At 42.9% G+C, this 15,787-nt stretch overlaps 1 protein-coding gene across 3 annotated transcripts in view; it reads right to left on the bottom strand.

Annotated features, from left to right (window-relative positions):
* LOC142583266 (uncharacterized) overlaps positions 1–13,471 on the bottom strand; it is a 98,854-nt gene extending 85,383 nt beyond the window's left edge. For 2 of the 3 annotated variants that reach the window (XM_075693656.1, XM_075693657.1), the window contains exon 1: positions 13,273–13,454. The gene's annotated coding sequence lies outside the window, so the exon portion shown is untranslated. Of the gene's footprint in view, positions 1–13,272 lie in introns of all 3 variants that reach the window. The other variant, XM_075693658.1, reaches the window with a different exon arrangement.
* Positions 13,472–15,787: the final 2,316 nt, after the last annotated feature.

Genomic DNA, 15,787 nt, shown 5'->3' with positions numbered 1-15,787 from the left:
GGAGCGACAATCGCTTTCTCGTAGTGCTGCCGTGCCCACGGTTGTTGTCTTCTGCTTTTGCATCACTGTGTCTGCTGTTGTCGGGGGTCGTTGAGACGAATCCTTGACCTGAATTTAAAATACTTGTAGAAGAGTTGTGCGAAGGCCAAAAGGCCATTCAGGCCAACTTAAGCGGCCTAGGCGAGAGACTTAAGGCGCTGGAAGAGATTGTACAGCTTTTTAAGGACCAAGCGGCAAGTCTTGCTGAGCTAAAAGAGACAAACGATAGGATGAATTCAGCTTTGGAAGAACATGAAGAAAAACTGGCTGACTTAGAAGATAGAATGCGGCGAAACAATCTAATGGTGTTTGGGATATCAGAGAATGGCAATGAAACTTCAGAAGAACTTGAAAAAAAAAGTTGTAGAATTATTCAAGAAAAAGCTCGGTCTTAACTTGAGCACTATAGAGCGGATGCACAGAATCGGAAAGCCGCATAAGAAGGAATCCGCAGAAGACACCCTGAAGCCTCGTCCAGTAATACTGAAGCTTTATGATTATAGGGGAAAAGAAAAGGTTTTTCAAAAGTGCGCAAAATTGAAAGGAAGTGGTATTTCTGCTGGCGACGATTATTCAAAAGAAACACTGAATAAGCGCAGGCTACTCTGGAAGTCTGCCTTGAAAGAAAAAGAAGGTTCGCGCGTGCGCCTGAACCGCGACAGGCTTACTGTAGATAACAATGTCTACGTGTGGGATTATTCCTAGATCAGCCGTGTCGTGATGCGGCAATTTCCGAAAGCTAAATTGACACACTCAAAGACTACACCACCAGATAGTAACCATTGAACCAATACCGTCTTCCAGGAAACAGTCTTTCGGCTTATAAACCTTAATGCTCGAAGCCTCTCGAATAAAGTCGGCGATATAGAACATGTGCTAGCCAGTTATGACCCCCATGCAGTTAGTCATTGTTAGCAAAATATGGCTGCGACCAGAAATACAAGATAGCGAGCTGTTACCTCCAGGTTTTAAGATAATACGTAATGATAGAGAAACTAGAGGAGGAGGAGTTGCAATAATAATACAGGAAAATATTGAATGTGTAAGGATGAACGGTATCCCAAATCACGAGAGCACTTGGTGCCAAATCACACTGGGAACTACTTCAGTCATAATAGGAGCAATCTATAGATCCCTTATCATATCGATTGAATATTTAGAGGCCATCGAACACTACTTAGAAAAACAAAAAGAGCGAAACCTAAGGATCATAATTGCCGGGGATTTTAACTTGCCAGGGGTTGACTGGAACTCGATTGCTATACAGTCACGGGAACGAGCTGACTGCGAAGTGTTGCTCGATATTGCTTTCGCTAACGATTTAACACAGGTAGTACAGGAAAGCACTCGAAAAACGGGAACAGTACAGTCCATATTGGACTTAGTATTTCTTGATGGACGGTTTGAAAGTTATCAGACAGCAGTTGAAGCTGGCATATCAGACCATCATCTTGTATTTGTACAAATCAAAACCAAGGTTCCGGCAACAATTCCTAAAGAATGCACTACGCACGTTCCCAATGTCGATAAAGCTGACGACACGAGCATCATTGATTATTTGTCGTTTCATCTAGGCAGCCTGAGCTCTGACGATGACGTCAATGTGTTGTGTGCAAGATTCAAAACCATTATCTTGCACTGCGTAAACTCATTCGTACCAATAAGGAAAAAGAGAAGAAATAAAAGAAACCCCTGGATAGCACGAGAGATCGTTCGCCTGAAGCGAAAAATAGGAAGACAAAGGAAAGTAAAAAATCGTGAAAAGATATCTAACCTATCAGCACAGCTTCGAATAAAGCTTAGGCAAGCAAAAAGGAAACACTACGAGTAAACACTTCCTAACTTCATGGTATCTTCTCCGCAAAAGTTTTGGCGTCACTTGTCGCAAACCACTCAAAGCCAATTCAGCATTGTTGCTAACAACGAAACCATAACTGACTGTTCAACTATTGCGTCTTACCATAACCTGTTCTTCCAATCTGTCTTTTCAAATGTTTCTAATTCTACCGCTACAACTACAGTAACATCATTTTCAGACGTGTCAGACATGCCAGAGGTACGAATTAGCTATTAAGGATTACTATCGCTGCTGCTAAATATCAGAGAACATAAATCTGTAGGTCCGGATGGAATTGCAAATAGCTTTTTGCGAAGATACGCTGAATGGGTTGCTAGATACCTAGAAGTTATCTTTAATGCATACTTGCAACAAAAACAGGTCCCAGACAACTGGCTTGTTGCCAAAGTTATCCCGATACACAAAACCGGTGACAAGCAGAAAATTGAAAATTATCGGCCAATTTCTTTAACCTGCGTCTGCTGTAAACTCCTCGAACATATAATATCGAAAGCAATATATAAGTACCTACAAGATAAGAAAGCACTACATTCGAACCAACATGGCTTCCGGCAAAAACTGTCAACTATCACACAGCTGGTTGAAACCATCCACGACTTTTCCAAAGCAATAGATATCGGAAAACAGGTTGATGCAATATGCCTTGATTTCTCAAAAGCTTTTGACAGGATCCCTCATAATGAATTAATTATCAAATTGAAACAGCCTGGAATAAATAAAAATATAGTGGAATGGGTCAGGTCATATTTATCAGGTAGGACGCAGTACGTGGACGTAAACGGCTACCAGTCCGATCGTTTATCTGTCACTTCAGGCGTTCCTCAAGGGTCTGTCCTTGGACCGATATTATTTCTCGCTTATAATAATGATATTTGTCCAAATAATAATGAAAACGTAACTGTGCGGCTGTTCGCCGACGACTGTTTAATTTATCGAGAGATATGTAACCACAAGGATCAAAAAATGCTCAGCGAGGCACTGGCGGCTGTTGAAGAATGGTGTGAAAGATGGAAAATGCAAGTAAATAAAGAAAAAACTGTTGTTTTACGTGTTACAAACAAGGTTAAGCACGTCCTAAATTTTGATTATCAACTAAGTTCCACTGTGCTAACTACCGTTAACAAATGTAAATACTTAGGAGTAACAATATCTGAAGACCTCAACTGGACTCAACATATCACTAATATTTGCTCTACCACTGAAAAAAATGTGATGGTTCTTACGTCGCAAATTAAAACTCGCTCCAGCCCCTGTAAAGCTAACAGCGTATTTAACAATAGTGAGGCCTACGCTGGAATATGAAAGCATTATATGGGACCCCAACCAAAAAGGGTTAATTCACAAAATTGAGCGAGTGCAAAGAAGGGCGGCTAGATTTATTCTTTCAAGGTGCTTCCGTACTGATTCTGTGACAGAGATGTTTGAAGAACTAAATTTACCCCCCCTCTTGGAACGCCGTCGCATAGCCAGACTTAAATTCTTGTTTTTGCTTTCTCAAAATTTATTTAACTTTGATGCAGCGCAGTACCTAATTCCGCGACAAGTCCGGAGCCTACGAGGTGGTCACCACAACAACTTCCTAGTAGGTCAATCTCGTGTGAATACATACACATACTCTTTTTTCCCTAGAACCATAAGAGACTGGAACGATTTACCGAACGCCATATGTGATTCTCAAACTGTAGAACATTTTGAAACCGATGTTACAAAATATTTTCTAAATAGACCCTCATGATCTAACATTTCTCGTGTAAGTTGTGGAATCTAGTATTGTTATATGTATAATGTTTCGATGTATGTGATGTAATATGTATCATGTAAGTTGTAGTATGTAGTACGTGATGCATTTTTCGGCTGCACATTGCTGCTTTGTTTCACATAACGGTTGTTAAGTAAGATTTTGTATTATGTTTATGTATAATGGCACGCTGGGGTGATTAAGTATCAGCTATACAGTGCTGCTTTATGTAAGCCGTGATGCGTTTTGTGCCAATATTGTACCCCACCCCTGTAACGGCCCAATCGGCCAACAGTACCTGCAAATAAATAAAATAAATAAAAGAAGGGAAAGCTGCATAGCAATGCGGATGGTTTGAGCAGGCTAATTCGAATTCTGTGTTTAAGGATCCCGCATAAATTTTCGGGTTGTTATTGTTAATTTTGTTAAGCCGTGAAGATCCCCTCTCATTTATCTGGACTCCATCTATGATTGTCCAATTTGTCAGCAAGAAAGTCCTTCCAAATTGTAGTAGTGAAATGCAGCATTTTTTGTTTCTGCACTAATGCTTTCTTTGAAGCCTAGCGGGTCTAAAGTGAGATCCAAGATACGTTATCTCGCGGCAGAGCCGTGTTGTGGGGTTCGTTTTGCAGTTACCTGTCCTTTTTGACGTCTTGGGGCGGTGACATCATTACACGTGGTCGGTGGAAGCCAAGGCATCACCCCATTGCCACCAGCCGTTCTCTTTCTGCGCAGCGGTTGTCAGCGCCAGACATTCGAGATTTTCCGGGTAGTGGAGGAGCTGTTAGGAACGGCCTGCAGAGGTGCCGACATGCAAAGTTTTCTTAGCCAGCTGCAGCTGCGGCAATGGCGAGCTTCCCCGAAATTGCCATGGAAGCCTTCCCCACCTGCCGCGGCGACTCGTTTTGTAGGGATGATGGTGTGCCGCACAACACCCCCTCGGCGCCGCTATGACTAAACGAGGTCGGCGAACCAGGCTTTCTTAGTGAACGCACCACCAACGATCTGGTCTGTCGGCAGTGGGGGAGTTCCCGAGGGAACGTATTTAGCGGCACCACCCCACGCGCCTTTCAAGACGCAAAACCCAGTTCTCCGAAGAGCGCCTCACCTCGGTGGGGGCAGTGAAACCTGTGGCTGCGATAACTCAAGTCGAACGTTTTCCCTCACCTAGGTATCTAAGTGTATTTAAGGGGCTGTTGCGTGGCTCCTTAGTGTGTTTTCTCTCGCAGCCATGCTAGAGTGATGAACTGCAACGTCCTTATGTAGATACTGTAATAAAACCCATATTCCTCGTTCTCGATGAGAAGCAGTCCTTGCCTTCAACAACATCTTCAGCGTGAAGAAGTTGAACGACGGCATGGGCCAGCTACCATCAATTTCATGCTTGACTTCAAACGTTACATACATACATACATACATACATACATACATACATACATACATACATACATACATACATACATACATACATGCATGCATGCATGCATACATACATACATACATACATACATACATACATACATACATACATACATACATCTTTATTTCAGCAGCTCACTAGTTATTGCACATATCGCGCGCGCATAAGCACAAGTCACTTGTGGCTGGGTCACGGCAGACATGAGGTGCTGCTAGCTCCCTGCTGGCAAAAGCAGTACAACGTATATTATACATATTGCAACAGCTTGATGACAACACTAAATATGAGTATTTTACTGTGTTATTAGAGAAAAAAAGCTAATAAAAATGTCCCACTATTTCTACGGGAAAATGGTAAAGAAATAGATATGTAAGAAGAACACAATCATTTTGTTGACAAGGCAATAGTGAAAATAATGATAGGAAGTGTTAAAAAAACGTACACACAGAATAACTGTCATGTATTTTAGGATGCAGTAACCATGCTTTAATTTGTTGTTTAGCTTCTTTTTGGAAATCCTGTTGAAATATTTCTTTCCGCCAGTGGTTAAAATAAAAAACGAACCTAATATTCTTGACACTTTTTGCCATAGTTCGTATATATAAGCGGTAACTAATAAAGGTATGTTTTTCTTAGCGTTTTAGGTTTACTCTGTATTATTTTCCGTCGATTCGAGAAAAGGTTACGAAGAAGTATCACTAGTAAAAACAGATCCGATAAGAGGACTCAACACCTGCAATATTACTTCTTACGTCATTGTCTGAACAGCCATAAGCGGTACTATACAGTATGCTCGCAGCTACACCATGCAATAGCTTATCCGCTCGATCTACTGTCGTTTGTATTATAGAGTCTATTATGTGTGTATTATAGAGCTGCTACCATTCGTAAACGCTTCATTATGTATTCAATGTAAACATTCCACAACATGCGGTCGTCAAAATGAAGATCAAGCTACTTAACAGAAAGGGTAGCGGTAGAAACTTGCAAGAGCACTTTAAGCACTGAGAACAATGTAATTGAATGGACAGGTCTTGGATAACAGTCTTATGGCGATTTCTAAAACATACCATGGTAGTTTTTTTCTCAGTTTAACTATATTTGATTAGAATTTAACTAATCAATCACACGTATTGCGTCTTCTTGAAGTAGTTTTACGGCTGCAGAATACGATTAGTGTGATACAAGTAGTGCAGTGTCATTAGCGCATTGAAATATTGCAGCATTCAGTTGTATATCGGCAACATCATTGACGTAAACGGTTAATAAAAGAGGTCCCAGAACCGACCTTTGAGGTGCACCATATCTAACTGAAGGGAAGTCACTATATATATTTTTATAGAGACGACGCCGAATGGTTTGAAAAATAATTGGAAAAGAATTTTGAATAAGGACCTCGGAAGCCAATACATTCTAGTTTGTGTACCATGATGTCATGTTCTATGGTTTCAAAAGCTCGGGTCAGATCTCTGAAAAGGCAAAGCACAATATTATTTTGATCAATTTTTTTACATACCTAATCTTTACAATCTTCAAGCAGATGGACTGTATTTAAGGTACACGTCTAAAACCTTATTAGGAGCGACTTATATAAAATTTATCGCAAAAGGATACCATGCAAGTGTAAATAAATTTCTACATTACATGCGCTAACACGCTCATTATTTCAATTGGTCAATAATTATTTTTATCTAATTTACTACCTTTCTTATAAATTGGTCTAATTACTGAGGCCTTCAAACCCTGCGGGATTACACCTGTTTCGAAACAACCATGTAAGATAAACAAGAGAACGCTCTGCAGATGATAGAAATTATACTTTATATCTCGCACTCTTACTAGGTCATAACCTGCCGGTTTGTTGAGTGGAATTACGTTAATCAAGTTCCGCAGGTCACTTGCATTAATGATTGGTAGAATAGCAGAAATGCATCTTTGAAGGAGTTCGCAATATCCAATGACTCTGCATGCGAAAATGTTTTCAGCAAGCCATCATTTATAATTTTAATGTTCAGGTTTTCTCGCCAAGTCATGCAGCAAGCCCCATGTATTTCTTATGTTACTGCGACACTGCGAAAACTTTTCAGCGTAGTATTCCGATTTACTTTTTTGTGACTGAGCAGTAAGCTTGTTACGTGCGCTTCGATATTCTTCTTGCAGAACTAGATTTGTCGGGTAACTTTTACAAAGCCTCCATAATCTATCTTTTTGATAGTTCTACTATGGATGCAATCTATTTCTTCCTCGGATTTCGACGTTTCAGTTTCACTGTTTTCGTGGCCAGCAAAAAAACCTACTAAACTGATTTACCAATTGATTATACGTTATCACGTGATCAGTTGTGTCTAATGTCATCCAGTCAAAGTTTCTGACTAACTTGTCTGCCTTTCTGTCGTCTATAAGTATCCCACGTTATTCACATCATCAAAAGCGATAGTATCTGTCACACGTAAGGCCGTGAAATAATGATCCGCCGCTTTTTTATGGTTAATTGCGGCAGCGCGTTCAAAGTGTGAGCACCTCGACGCTATATTGTCACAAGATGATCTCGGGAGGCGAGAAGTTACAAGTACTTCACGGGTGAAGTCGTGTATGAGATGTACCAAACCACGGTTTCAAAACAAATCTACACAGTCAGCCACTCCCTGTTTTGTTTGGTGATATCAATGTTTATATCTCCCGCTATAGTTATGTTGTAACGAGCATGTTTAGTGAGAAATGTAGACAATTCAGATAAAAATACTTTCAGATCAGAATTAGGTGGCCTGCATACTGCTAATAGCAGGAAAGTAGCTTTAGGCTTGCATAATGTAAAGGAAACGCTTTCCGCTGCAGTAAAGTCAGCAATAATTACTTCCATTATCCATTTGTTCCTAACAAGAACATAAATTCCACCGCCCTTGCTAAGGTAACGGCATTTTGAATGGGACTGGAAACGTTTGAGAACAGACGCTGCAGATTCGGACTGGGTTATAATTATCTCTGTTAATATGAGGGTGTTTAAATATTGCAATGTTTCGCTCAAGCACACATTTAGTGCATCCCACTGCTTTTTAACGCTTCTGATATTAGTTTGTACAAGCTCTAGGAATGGTGCAGTGCAGCCATCATTAGAGCGTAACCTTCTTTGTACCCATTCGGCGAATGAATTGAGCACAGTGGACATGATTAATTCAACGTTAGTAAATCAGCTTCGCTGACAATTTTCTTCATGCCAAATACATGAATTTTTCTCATGGAAACTATTCCATTCTGGGACCACACTAACTTTAATGCTTTAGCCTTTGCACCTTGCTTTGCCTGCCAGAGCAGCCTCCTTGTTTCAGCCGTCAAATTCTCATTGATGAAAATGTTTTTCCTTATCACAATTACACGCTTGCTGTACCATGTGTCTAGTTGTACTCTTGAAACATAGCCATTATGAAGCTCCCGTGGGCAAAGGCACAGGTGGAGGGCGTACATGATGCATTATACGCCGATGACTTCACAATTTGGGCAAATCAGGGCAGTATAGGGGAAATGGAATACCGTCTCCAGCAGCCCGCCTCCATTGGGGAAGCCTATGCGACTCAATGCGGATTGCAGTGTGCTCCAGCTAAATCCGAACTCCTACATATCCGGACAAAATTAAGACAGGATGACCCTGGAATTGACTCTGTCAGGGGGCTCCAATCCGGGTTGTCTGTGAGAACCTAATCTTGGGCCTTCTCATACATAACAGAACCAAAAATGGAACTACGTTGTACAAGTTACACAAAGTTGGGGAACAGGTAGGAGGTATGATCTGCTGAGTCTCAAACAAACACGGGGGCTTACGTGTTAGGGACGCGCTTCGGTTAGCGCACGCCTTTGTTAACTAGCAGGATTCTTTACTCAATTCCATATTTAAGTGCGACTAAACACGAGGAGAACAGGGCTGATGCAATCCTCAGGAAAGGAACCAAGCCCGCCTTAGACTTGCGCATCAGCACTTCCAATCAGCAACTATCTGCCTTGCAGGTCCTCAACTCTATTCAGGGGCTCAGAGACGCCCTCCTTACAAACCAATACACACGGATTATGCAGGCTGCCCCAGGGCGTCGCCTGCTTGACCGTCTGTGCATTCAACACGATTGCGAACCTGAACGCACAGAGCACATCCCAGAGCACATCCCTCCCTCCCTTTTAATATGACGAAGGCAACACATGAAGCAAGAAGACACCCGCGTGTCAAAGCGCAAGAAAGACGGCTTGGCTTCCATTCTGGGGTTCACTAAGTTCATGTAGCCGGATCATCGCTCAGGGGATATTACACGGCGGCGGTTATACATAGGGGAACTCGGGTGGATGAACTCTGATTTAGAGCCGCGAATCCAAACCACGCATAGGAGGTCGCTATCGCGTTGGTGGCTGCAGACTCGAAATAGGAATGCATATTTACAGATTCCCGAAGAGTCTGTGAAAGCTACATGGCACGGGAACTCTCTGCGCTAGCCAACAAAGTTATCAAACTCTGCATCATTGACCGAGATCCCGCGGCAAAACAAATAATCTGGACTGCAGGCCATCAGGGCCTCCGAGGTAATGACGCTGTACATCCAGCGGCCCGCGAACGCATTCGCGTTGTTGCCCTTAACAGCCCGAATGCCCTACCCTTCTACTATGGTTCAGGTCAATGCGAGATTACTTCTGCGAGCAACGGCGGGTGGATTCCCCTCCGGCGAAACGCCTATCCCAAACAGAATGACGCATCCTACGGCGCATCCAAACTGATCCGTTGCTCTGCCCAGTTATAGTTAAATATTTCGATCCAAATATCAGTACGACACGCCAGCACTGTGGTGATTTGGCAGATATATGTCACCAAGAGTCTAAAAGCAGTGAAGGAGGAACTAGAAATAGGCAAGAATCAGATGTAGTCATTAAGAGACAAAGCCGACCATTTCATTTCTAATACGTATGAGATAGTTAAGTGGCTGAGGAGTTCTATAGAGATTTATAGAGTACCAGTATCACCCACGACGATAATCGAAGGTGGAATAGTCTCGAGGGATTTGACATTCCATAAGTAACGCCAGAAGAAGTAAAGAAAGCCTTGGTAGCTATACAAAAGAGGAAGGCAGCTGGGGAGGATCAGGCAACAGGAGATTTATTGAAGGATACTGGGCAGACTGTTCTAGAAAAACTGGCCACCCTGTATGCGCAGTGCCTCATGACCTCGAGCATACCGGAATCTTGGAAGAACGCTAATGTTAACCTAATCCATCAGACAGAGGGCGCCAATGACTTGAAAAATTATAGACCGATCAGCTTACTGTCCGTTACCTACAAAGTATTTGCTAAGGTAACCGCAAATAGAATCACAAACACCTTAGACTTTTGTCAACCATAGGACCAAGCAGGATTCCGTAAAGGCTACTGAACAATAGACCATATGCACACTATCGATCAGGTGATAGAGAAATGTGCGGAATATAACCAACACTTAAATGTAGCTATCATTGATTACGGGAAAGCGCTTGATTGAGTCGAAACATTAGCAGTCATGGAGGCATTACTGAATTAGGGTGTAGACGGGCCGTACGTAAAAATACTGAAATATATCTATAGCGGCTCCACCGCCACCGTAGTCCTCCATAATGAAAGCAACAAAATCCCAATAAAGAAAGGCGTCAGGCAAGGAGATACGATCTCTCCAACGCTATTCACAGCGTGTTTACAGGGGGTATTCAGAGACCTCCATTGCGAATAATTGGGATAAGAGTTAATGGAGAATACCTTAGTAACTTGCGATTTGCTGATGATATTGCCTGGCTTAGTAACTAACGGGACCAATTGCAATGTATGCTCAGTGACCTGGACATGCAGAGCAGGAGGGTGGGTCTAAAAATTAATTTGCAGAAAACTAAAGTAATGTATAACCGTCTCGGAAGTGAAAAGCAGTTTACGATAGGTAGCGAGGCACTGGAAATGGTAATGGAATACATCTACTTAGGGCAGGTAGTGGCCGCGGATCCGGATCATGAGACTGAAATGATCAGAAGAATAAGAATGGCGTTTCGCAGGCATTCTAAGATGATGAACAGCAGGTTGTGATTATCCCTCGAGAGAAAAGTTTGTAACAGCTGTGTCTTGCCAGTACTAACGTACGAGGAGAAAGCTGGAGGCTTACGAAAAGGGTTCTGCTTAAATTGAGGACGACGCAACGAGCTATTCAAAGAAGAACGATGGGTGTAACATTAAGGGACAAGAAAATGGCAGATTGGGTGAGGGAACAAACGCGAGTTAATGATATCTTAGTTGAAATCAAGAAAATGAGATGGGGGGCATGGGCAGGACATGTAATGAGGAGGGACCATCATCGCTGATCATTAAGGGCTACGAACTGGATTCCAAGGGAAGGGAAGCGTAGCAGGGGGTGGCAGAAAGTTAGTAGGGCGGATGAGGTTAAGAAATTTGCAGGGACAACATGGCCACAATTAGTACGTGACCGGGGTAGTTGCAGAAGTATGAGAGAGGCCTTTTCCCTGCAGTGGGCGTAACCAGGCTGATGATGATGTCACATGGTCTGGGCGTGCCAATAGAATCCCAAGGTATCCCCTATTTCCCACCCCTTTGAGAGGACTGGGAGGCGACCCTGCTCAATAGCTCCTGACTACAGGAACAACGAGCTCCGGTCCAACGGGCTCGAGCGGCGGCTTCCAATGCGGCGACTAATGACGTCTTGGACTAAGGACGACACCTAGTCTAGTGGAGCCCACGAGCTTCACCCTCTCTGTTGAATAAAAGTTTTCCCCACCACCACCAGCACAGATGGCGTCTTTCACGGACGTCGGAGGGGAAAGCTTGAGCTTTGTGTCAACACACGGACACGATCCCGAGAGAAGTAGCCATAAAATGTTTCGCTGTAAAAATGCTTGGAGTTGGCCTAAACCAAACAATACTTAGTTGGTGGCCTTCCTGTTGGGCACACCTGATTAATTTGGTTATAAACCTAGTTAGCCAATACACCCGGTGTTCGAACTTGTATTAACTGCGCATATAAATTGTAAACTTTTTGCTATATACCTTATGTACCCATGCGCTTTCTCAATTATTACTTCCTCGAATGTCGCTCGAGGGAAATCACATTCCCGTGAAAATTATTTCTGCAAGTAACTGCTATTTCTGTGACCTCTTAGCCAACAATCCTTAGAACAGGGCAATTTCATTTACTGATACATCACATAGTGTTCTGTTTAGTAGTTATCCTTGAGGTACTCAATGAGAGAGGGAAAAGAAGAAAGAAAGGAGACGATAGAAGTCGTACAATTTACTACCCTTCACGTGCAGATGGTTACTGAAATTTGCAAAGAAGACAGTAGTTCAGGTCAATCACGTGCACACAGTTCCTACCTAAGTACCCAGTATATATCTCGCCTTTTTATTCCTGATAAGTTTGTTCCCTTTCTTCTTGTAATCCTTGCTCTCTAGCACCTTAAAAATGCGGAGTAAATAAATAAATAAATGAGTAAATAAAAATTTAATTCAACTAGTAAGGCTTATGTTGCACTGTATACCGGACGAACAGGCGTTTTTCGTACTGCGCAGTGGCGAACGCCAGCATGATCGTTAAATGCATTCTCGAATTATATTCCCTTGATAGACGAGGTCATCGAATTCGCAGAGTGCATTGCTTCATTACTTTTTCTGCATAACTAATTTTCAAAGAGTAATGTAATAGTAGGCGGAAGAACTGATTATGACTTTTGGAAACTATAAATAAAATCAAACAGCCAAATAAAGGAGTGAATATCAACGACGAGGCAGAAAATGATAGTTAACGTATATATATATATATGTCCTGCGCATTACTCTCATGTAAAAGGAGGGTGGGGGAGGGGATGTTACGTCGGTCCATACTGTTACAGTTAGTCCGACAGGAATAAAATTTCAAATTTACTTGGCGTAATTTTCAGCCCCACGAACGCCATCATGATGCAACGATGTGAGCAGTTGCTGGGAAGCGTTGACAATGACTTCTATAGTAATAATAATAATAAAAGAGGGCAAAATGAGGGTAAATGTTAGCTCAAAACCTCCATATCTCCAAAAGAAAATAAATCTATAAAATTCGCTCTTAGTTAGGCCTGTCAATAAAACACAAAAAGTGAAACAATGCTAACAGGGCACTTGGTGTTATTACATGCAAAGTTTTTGTTTGTCCAGTCACCTTTGAGAAGGCTGAAAAATACTCACGAGGGCAAGTTATTTTTCCGCGCTTCTGGAACAATACTCGTACAGCAGTAGAAACTGCAACTGACCCAGAGCGAACGCTGCAGGACAGCAACAGCTGTATGGATGAACGCGCCGTCGTGCCTCGTACAGTGCTCGTGCAGCACATTGCTCGTGCCTCGTACAGATCACACCTGTGCTCGTAAAAACAACTTTGCGGCAAACGATGCGCATGGATATAGCAGCTGGTTTCTGACTGAAATTCGAAAAAAGGAAGAGCGCCGTATCCCAATCATATATCAAGCTAGCGATCCAGCTCAGATCAGCGCTGGCGCAAACATGAGGCCGTCTGACTACAGTTCGCAGAATCGCGATATCGCGTGTGAAAGCGGAGCGAGTCCTTTAGTGCGCCCGCCTTGCAAGTGGTGCAGAGTGTTGAATGTAGCAACTACTACGTAGCTCGGCGCGCCATCATGCCCTATACAGAAGGCACTTGTGTTCATGGAAAACCTTGCGACAAACGATGCATCAAGATGCAACACCTTGTTTCTGAATCCAATTAAAAAAATTTGGGCTCCAATCCAATGTGCGAAGGAAGTCGGCAAGCGAAGCTGCGGCATCACCTGATCCGACAGACCAATATGACCTAGCTTGGTACGATTGAGCGATGCACTGTATGAAATGGTTGAACGCAAGACAATTGTATGCGCTTTACCTAACTAAAATGTACAGTGTAAACGGCGTAGTAACCTAGGTGGCTTGCTTTGGGCAGCATTAAGAGGGCAAGCTGGGCGAGTTGGTGATTGAACATGTTCCTATGGGTGGGCAGCGCAACCCGGACGAAGGACAAGAGGAAGTACTGCGCTCGTGTTGTGTAGATCCTCTTGTCCTTCGTCCGGGTTGCGCTGCCCACCCATAGGAACATGTTTGTGCAGGAACCGCTGCGTCCCGCTTAGTCTGAGCACGACGCCATTGTACATGTTGACGTTGCCGCTCCCTTCGCCGGTCATCGGGTTCACGTTGCTCTTTGGGAGACCTAGCTATGCATGGTCTTCCCATTACATTGTCACAACACAAACGAAATCGGTTGCTAGGCTGGTTCTTCTTTGGCATATCAATGTGTAGTGACGCCGCTCCCTACTTCGTATGCCAGAGTGTCCGCTTCCCGGCAACTGCAGCTTAATGCAAGCGTAATCTTCACCGGGAAAGGCATGTGGCAAACGCAAAGTGCTTTGCATTGTTCGAACGCGCCTTATCCTACATTATTTGGTATTCACACTTGTTTTGTGCATTTCTTTATTGAAACGGATACAGGGGTGCGTCTCGCATGCTTAATTGCAATGGACATAGGAACTTTTCGTTTCAATTCGTGGGATGGTTTTCTGTCGATTGTTCTGTCGACGGAGACATCCCGTGATCCGAGTCGTATGCAGCTTCGCTGTAGAAAAGCACGGAATCTACATCACACATAGAGCTATAGGGATCCTGCCCCTATCAGCGCTGGCGAGAAGGCAAATGTGTTTCACTGCAATTCGCAAAATCGCGTCATCGCAGGTGCAAGCGTTGCGAGGTCTTTTGGTGCATGCTCTTTGGAAACGATCCAGAAGGCTGTCGAAACGTAGCTAATGATACCATGCCTTAAATAATTTTATATTCCCGGAACATCAACGTCCGACGTTCGAAAAATAAACAGCCTGTGAATAAAACAGCCTCTGATAGCAGTGATGTCTGAAATGTTATGCGCTCTATTGCAGAAGGCTATGCCGAAACCAAGGCGGCTGTACTCGCTAACCTAAAATGTCCGCTAATACTGACCACGGCGGTGTAAAGCTTTAGAAATGAGATTGTATTAAAGCAATATCAAGCGAAATTCACCCAATACGTGTCATTTTGACTTACCTGTAGTACGCGCACCCGAAATCAATAAAAGCTTTATGTGGAATGTCATCGCTGTGCCTCCGTGACAGAAGTGTTTAGAGAATTGTTAAAAATTAGTTTATTACAAAGTAGCAGCAAGCGCTCATATGGAGGTTAAACATTATCCACTCAGCTCAAGCAAAGCACGGAAACGGGTACGTTCTTTATCGACTCTAGTTAAAATAATCGCCTACACGCGCCGTTTCTAGATCAATATTAAAATACAGAATGTTGTTGGATTCTCGCAGACTTTTTTTTTAATTACTATTGGAAATTACTGCCTATTTATTTTTTCTGTCGGTAAAATTTTTCCGAATCTCAATGCAGACAGTTGCAGTAGAGATTTTGGAACGAGCGTTCTCTGCTGCATCCGGTCGCAGACGTAGCTTCGCTGTAAAAAATCCTGTATTACGCCTCTTCCGGTGGCAGAATTCCTCATGCAGTGTGCAACAAGCCTATATACGTAAAAAAAAACACGATACTCAAAAATTCGGCGCATTTCGTCGTTTTTCTATGTTAATCAGTATTTGTTTAGTACAGTTTTCATCATTCACAGCGTCTTAGCTTCTAAAGCGTAAGTGGAAAGAGAGATGCAAAAGGCGCGTGCTTCGAACTTCTCCAA

The sequence above is a fragment of the Dermacentor variabilis genome, chromosome 5 (genome assembly GCF_050947875.1).
Source record: "Dermacentor variabilis isolate Ectoservices chromosome 5, ASM5094787v1, whole genome shotgun sequence".
NCBI lineage: Eukaryota > Metazoa > Arthropoda > Arachnida > Ixodida > Ixodidae > Dermacentor > Dermacentor variabilis.
The sequence above is the reverse complement of the archived record's forward strand: the minus strand, read 5'-3'. Positions and strand labels throughout refer to the sequence as shown.